Source organism: Callithrix jacchus, chromosome 4, assembly GCF_049354715.1.
Source record: "Callithrix jacchus isolate 240 chromosome 4, calJac240_pri, whole genome shotgun sequence".
Lineage (NCBI taxonomy): Eukaryota > Metazoa > Chordata > Mammalia > Primates > Cebidae > Callithrix > Callithrix jacchus.
Window position 1 is genome coordinate 166,105,195 of NC_133505.1, and position 7,679 is coordinate 166,112,873.

At 45.7% G+C, this 7,679-nt stretch overlaps 1 pseudogene; it reads left to right on the top strand.

Annotated features, from left to right (window-relative positions):
• Positions 1-694: 694 nt before the first annotated feature.
• On the top strand, positions 695-1,847 carry LOC100409111 (large ribosomal subunit protein uL3 pseudogene; annotated as a pseudogene).
• The last annotated feature ends 5,832 nt before the right edge of the window (positions 1,848-7,679 follow it).

Sequence of the window (7,679 nt, forward strand, 5' to 3'; positions counted from 1 at the left end):
TGGGCTGGCCCTGGGCTTGGGTCCTGAGGGCCCCAGATGCTGGTGAGGCTAGACCTGGAATGTGGCTCTGAGCACAAAATGGGAGAGGACAGACCAGCACTGATGTGCCAGGTGAACCAACTGTTCCCACTGGACCTGCCCAGTGGGGCCACGGTTCAGCCACGGAGGCTGTGCCCTCTTGGGGTCAGAGGTGTACACACGTGTGTGTGAGTGTGTGTACATGGACACGTGGCTCTGTGGAGTCTGTGTGAGGCTGCAACCATCATAAACGGTCAGCTGAGGATGTTGCTATGGTAGATGGTCCCAGAATTGGGAGGAATGCATGAGGAGCAAGGATGGAGCAGGAGTGGTGTCCCTGAAAGCAGGGCCTGGATTCTAAATTCTGTAAATGGGATGGAGGTGCAGCAGGGGTGAGTTCTGGTCTTCATGTTCTGCCCTGAGGCCTGTGGGAATGGATGGGAAGCTGGCCCCTGGAGATCCTGACCCAGTTGAGAAGAACAGTGGCTCAGAACACAAGATAAGCTGGGAAGAGTGGGGAAACTAGACAAGAGACACAGGTTCTAATTCCAGCTCTGCCCCTAAATTGCTGTGTAACCCCCCTGCCCCCCGTAAGTGGTTAACCTCTCTGGGTCTCGATTTCCTAATCTGTGAAATCAGGAAGGTTGGACCTCTATCTGCAGGATTTGATGGCGTGATGTCTCACAGAAAGTTGTCCGCTCCCAGACATAAGTCCCTCGGCTTCCTACCTCGGAAGCGCAGCAGCAGGCATCGTGGGAAGATGAAGATCCCCAAGGATGACCCTTCCAAGCTGGTCCACCTCACAGCCTTCCTGGGATACAAGGCTGGCATGACCCATGTGGAGTGGGAAGTCAACAGGCCACTATCCAAGGTGAATAAGAAGGAGGTGGTAGAGGCTGTGACCACTGTGGAGACGCCACCCATGGTGGTTGTAGGCTACATGGAAACCCCTCGAGGCCTCTGGACCTTCAAGACCATCTTCACTGAGAATATCAGCAGTGAGTGCAAGAGGCCTTTCTATAAGAACTGGCATAAATCTAAGAAGAAGGCCTTCATCACGTACTGCAAGAAACGGCAGGATGAGGTTGGCAAGAAGCAGCTGGAGCAAGACTTCAGCAGCACGAAGAAGTACAGCCAAGTCATCTGCATCACTGCCCACATCCAGATGTGCCTGCTTCCTCTGCGCCAGAAGGCCCACCTGGTGGAGATCCAGGTGAATGGAGGCACCGTGGCCAAGAAGCTGGACTGGGCCTGTGAGGCTGGAGCAGCAAGTACCTGTCAATCAAGTGTTTGGGCAGGAAGAGATGATTGACGTCACCGAGGTGACCAAGAAGCTGCCCCACAAGACCCACTGAGGCCTGCACAAGGTGACCTGTATTGGGGCATGACATCCTGCCCATGTGGCCTTCTATGTGGCATGCGCTGGGCAGAAAGGCTACCATCACTGCACTGAGATCAACAGGAAGATCTGTAAGATCGTCCAGGGCTACCTCATCAAGGACAGCAAGCTGATCAAGAACAATGGCCCCCCCCGACTATGACCCATCTGACAAGAGCATCAACCCTCTGGGTGGCTTTGTCCACTATGGTGAAGTGACGAGTGACTTTGTCACACTGAAATGCTGTGTGGTGGGAACCAAGAAGCAAGTCCTCACCCCCTGCAAGTCCTCGCTGGTGCAGACCCAGCGGCGGGCTCTGGAGAAGATTGGCCTTAAGTTCATAGACGCCACCTCCAAGCTTGGCCATGGCCACTTCCAGACCGTGGAGGAGAGGAAGCATTCATGCGGCTGCTCAAGAGAGACCAAATTGCAAAGGAAGAAGGAGCTTAATGCCAGGAACAGATTTTGCAGCTGGTGGGGTCTCAGTAAAAGTTATTTTCCACTGACCAAAAAAAAAAAAAAAAATCTGGAAGCTTGGCTAGATGGCTTTACCGTTTTTCTGTAAAGCCATTTTCCTTTTTCTTTTTTGACATCCTGAAATACTGTGGTTTTAGAAGAAGAATGAATGGAATTGCACAGCTATAAATTAACATAACACAAAAAAGATCCCAGCTCCCTGGAATCTTCCTGTGTACCTCAGGTACCTCAGCCAAAAGCCCAGGCCTTCCTTCCTGGCCTGTTCTTGTTTCCATACATTTGAACCAACGTGCCCCTGCCTCCCTGAGCTCAGGGTGTTTTACCTGCATGTGCAGAAGAACCCGGTACTCCAGTCCCTGGGAGCGTCCTGGGGCTGTGGGTCTGGGCACATCACAAGCGCTCCTGCCCACTAGCATGTGTTGGTCGCAAGCAGAGCATCCTAGGTTCTTATGGCTGGTAGTAGAAGAGGGTCACATTTACATGAACAATCTAAGGACAGCGACTTTTTCTCCCTCTGGCCTTCCCAGAGCTCACAAACCAGTCCCTAAGGTGCCCTGCGGCTGCCTAGCAGGACCGGCCTTCCTGGGAGTCCCAGGTAGGCGCAGCCCCTACCTAGGCAGGCGCAGCAGCATAGCACCCAGGGGCACAGCTCGGGGGGGGCAAGGGGCTGCCCCCCTTCTGCTCCCCCAAGTCCCTCAGCACCCTCACCCTGTCCCTGCAGGGTGCAGACAGGCTGGGAGTTCTCCTCCTGGCACTCACTCTGGACACACCCTGTCCTGGGGCTGTGAGTGGCGACCAAAGGTGGGTGGCCCCTTCCCTCCTTTCTGACCCCATCCCCTGTCATTCTAGAGCTCTTTGTCTTCAGTCATCGACGACGATGTCCCCACCCCAGGGGACACACAGGCAACATTTTTCCTCCGCATTTCGTTCCCAATGGCCTCAATGTGACTGACACCAGAAGGAAAGACCATGTCTAAAATGGGACATTTTACACCCACCGAGAGTCCGCATGCCCCTGGCCAGGTCAGGTGGCTGGAGCCTGTAACATGGTCCAGCTGCCCTTCATGAGGCCTCCTGACCTCAGAGGAGGTGACCGCACACGGCCTTTCAGTGCAGGTAGCTCCACCGTCAAATGCACTCAGGGAACCCTGGCCCCTTCCTGCACTCTGGGAGGGTTCCCGAAGGCAATGTCTTACCTGTCCACAGGACATAATGCAGTTTAGGGCACACACAGGCCATTTCTATCCAGCTTTTCAAGAACCATAAAGCGAACCAGCCAGGGTTGTGCTTTAACTTCATAAATACACACGTGCAGGCATTTGCCTAAGGGCGCTTTACGTGAACTGTGTTTGCATATTGAATAGAAGATATTGAAATAGCCGAAAGTTAAAACCAATGTTTTAACTTTTAAAAATATTAAATAATTGGTTGGGTGCAGTGGCTCACACCTGTAATCTTAGCACTTTGGGAGGCCCAGGCGGGTGGATCACAAGGTCAAGAGATTGAGACCATCCTGACCAACGTGATGAAACCTCATCTCTACTAAAAAATACAAAAATTAGCTGGGCGTGGCGGCATGCACCTGTAGTCCCAGCTACTCAGGAGGCTGAGGCAGGAGAATTGCTCCAACCCAGGAGGCAGAGATTGCGGTGAGCCGAGATTGCGCCACTATACTCCAGCCTGGCGCCTGGCGACAGAGTGAGACTCTGTCTCGAAAATAAATAAATAAATAAATAATTGACAGAGCCCACTTAATAAGAGCCATTCCCAGGCAAAAATGTTGATGGTAGCGCTTGTAAAAGGGCCTAAAATTGTCCGGACTAACACACACCTGGAACAGCTCCGATTTGGAGCAAGTGAATTTCTTCTAGACATGTAATTTCCATTTGTATTTGATCTGGAGAGCTACTTGTTCGTTATTAACTGCCTAAAGAAAATATGATTCCTTGCTATCTTTGATTTATGAGGATTTTTTTAAAAAAGATTATCAAGTGAAGATCAGCCACAGTCACCTGACAAAAATGAAAGCCTGCATCTCTAGGAATGGTTTTCTCTTGAGGCAGAACCTGAGTCAGAATCATCGGTCTCTGCCACCAGTGGTTACATGAACAATAGCAGCAGCTTAAAGACTTCGCTTCCTCCCAGGCTTAGCCTTTTGGGCAGCATTGACATTGCACATAATGGACAAGTGTTTCCCAAACACTGAGCAATGGTTCCATGTTGGGAGCCGAGCAAGAGGTCGGTAAAGCCATAGGAACAATACATACTGCTGATATTCCCATGTGCATGTGGATGCTGTTGGGATGAATGAAATACAAATGAACTTAAAAGTGTTGCTCTTTGGCACTGTCCCATCTCTACTCAATGGGGTATATGGGTGGGGGCTGACAAGGATTTCCCGAAATATGTTTTTTTGTTGTCAAGTTGGGAATCACACCAGGAAGACTTCCACTTCAGGTCTTTAAGCCAAATTACTCACTCTTCTTTCTAATTTTAGGACTTTTGCTGTATTTTCTATAGCATAATTCACTACACAGAGAACTTATTCCAAAATGGGTTCTTCTCATCAAAGTACTTTTGAAAGGACTCAAAACCTCAATATGTTTTACCCCAAAGATGACTCTTTAGTGATATTTCCACAAGGTATCATTGTTTCCATGTTCCAGCCTCTCATGCCTTCTTCTTAGATTAAAAAGTAAAACACCCATCCGAGACCCTGCTCCAGACCTCACTAGGACTGGCCTCCCTGAACTGAACTCCTGGAAACTGGTGCATTTTGAGGGCAGGGCAGGAGGCTGACTTGGATACTGTTGAACAACAAGATAAGGAATTAAATGTTTTCCTGCTGGAATAATACTTCTGCCTTCTCAGACGAGGGTCTCCGTAAGGTCTCGCCCACTGTTGATCTTTTCTCTTCTGTATAGATTTGAAATGAGTGATCCAGACTGGTCGTATGAACATCATGCTCTGTGGAAGGCTGAGTTGGAAGATGGCTGGGTCCTAGGGCCTCGTTAAATCAAGCATATGTCCTGAGCAGTTAAAACACCCTTGGAGACGATATGTTTACAGTCTAACTTCCAACAACAAAAGAAATTGGAGTGAGTTAAAGGGGAACTCTGGGCCTTACTGCAGGCAACATGCATGGGCGTTTCTGGCAGCTCAGCGTCGCTTTTCTGTGTTCCTGTCACTTCTAACATAGACCCTCCTCATTTCCAATATCCTGGACTTCTGTGGATGTTTGATCTTCCTAATGGCAGACCATTTATTCCCACTGGAAGTACCCTTCCGGCCTCTTCAGTGATATGTGCTGAGTGTCTGCTACCTGAAACTTCCCTGGCTTGTCTCAGAGTTGAGGGAGCTGTGCTACCTTCTACAGTAGCAAAGCTGATTGCTGAGGTCCTTACAAAGTCATGAGATATTTTAATTCTTCAGTAGGGATAGGACAGAACCTGCAGCAAATCCAGTTTTTACTGTTCCTATAAGGGCAGGGTTTAACTTTTTATTTTTCCACTTGGAGACGATCCTTAAATATACAGAACATTACCAATACAATTATGTCTCTTCGGTTTAGAATTGTATGTGAAATTTGTTCTCTTGTGGTTCGTGACAGTAGTTCTATAAGACAGTGGGTTTAATTTATGATTATAAGGTGAAAAAGGTGCATCCAGAATGAGCTTAAATGCTTTCCAAGAGCCCTTAGATTTTGAATTTTGTTTGTTGAAGCTTGTGTAAAAAGCAATTTATTTTCCCATGGTTTTAGATCTTCTCTAAATTCCACAGGAAAAAATCACAGGAGACTAGAAGAGATGAAAATAGCTAATAATTAAGTGGCCTAATTAACTTCTAAACACTTCAAACTTGTTTTAAAAATAATAACATACGATTCTGTCAAAATCAAATATTGAAACACTCACCCAAATGCCTTCCAGATTCAACCCCTGAACCTCTGGGCCTGACCTCTGCTCACTTCAGGGAGAAAGACTCCTTTTTGCTTGGGAGTTCTGCTGGAGGTACAGGGACAACGTTTACCTTCCCACTTGAAATGGCTAGAAAACCATGCAAAATATACCAAGCCATTTCAAAACACTGGGCATCAGGTAGTGAAAGGTAGTAGTCCCTGAGAAATAGGAAATAAATGAGGTGAGCCCTGTAATTGCCCTGGCTCACTGCCTTGACAAAGTTTTCAGGACATAGGACAGGGAGGGAGATCCCAGGTGGAACCTGGTGAAAATGCTGAGTGAAAATTAGAGTGTCTGGACCTCACAGTGCAGAGACTAGAGATGAGAGAGCTCCACCGAGAGAAGCTGAAACTCTGTGAGTTGGAGATTGATTAGCTCATGCATATGAGGAAAATACAGAAGGCAAGGAAAAGAAACACCCAACAGGATTACAGAAAACAGTACCTGGGGTTCATACAGGATGAATAATGGTGCTGTTCTACCAGCCAGACGAAAAGCTCATAATTCTGAGGCATTGGGTAGAGTGCTCAGAAGAGTCTTGCCTTGATTAAAAGGCAGAGGCTGTCAGAATAGATCAAATAGCAAGACCAGACTGTATGTTGCCTACCAGAAATATGCTTTAAATACACAATTAGGTTATAAGTAAAAGGATAGAAAAAGACATATCATGCTGACACTAATCAAGAGGAGGCTGAATAGCAAACAAAATTCATTTTAGAAGAATGTAAGCAGAAATAAAGAGGGCAATTTCATAACGGTAAAAGGCCAATTAATCAAGATGATATAAAATCCTAATTGTTTATATACTAATAGAGCCTCAAAATACACGAAGGAAAACAAACAGAACTGCAAGAAGAAATAGACAACCCCAAAATTATGCTGAGAGATTTCAGTCTGCCTCTTAACAGCACAGAAAGAGTGGAGAGAAAATAAGGAAGACTGTAAGGCTTGAACGACATTGTCAGCCGAGTGAACCTGCTTGAGAGTTATAGAATGTATCAGCCTCAACCAGCAAAATATCCATTATCTTCAAGGACACGCAGAACATATAGACCGAGGTAGACCATTTTCCTCATCCATAAAAGAGCTCAGCTAATTAAAAAGAATTCAAGTAACAGCATGTTTTCTGACTATATGGAATTAAATTGGAATCGATAAAGAAACTTGGGGAAAATCCTCAACTATTTGGAAACTAAGTAACACACTTCTAAATAACCAATTGTCCAAGAAGATACAAGAAGAAATATTAGAAACTACTTTCAACCACATGAAAATTAAAAGAGCATATCAACATTTTGGGATGTAAAGCAGCAAAATGTGGCACTAAAACACCAGTCCTGGAGAAGAATAATGGTCTCAAATCAATTATCTCAGCTTCTACTTTAAGAAACTAGAGAAAGAAGAGAGCAAATTAGACCCCAGTTAAGGAGAAGTCAGGAAATAATTCAGATTAGAGCAGAAATCAATGAACTAGAAATAGAAAAAATGTATAGAAAATCAATACAATTAAAAGTTGGTTATTTGAGAAGATCAATAAAGCTGATAAACCCTAACCAGCCTGATGAGAAAGAAAAAAAAAAGACACAAATTTCTAATATCAGGAATGAGAGAGGTGACATCACTACAGCATCTACAGATATCAAGAGGATAATTATGGAATGTTTTCAACAACTTTATGTCAATACATTTGACAACTGAAATGAAATAAAGAAATTCTTTCAAAGACCCAAATTTCTAAAATTCGCTCAAGAACAAATAGAAAACCAGAAAAGCCTTATGTCTTTTAAACACATTAAAACTTCCCCATAAAGAAAACTTGAAGAAACTACAGACACAGACAGTGTCA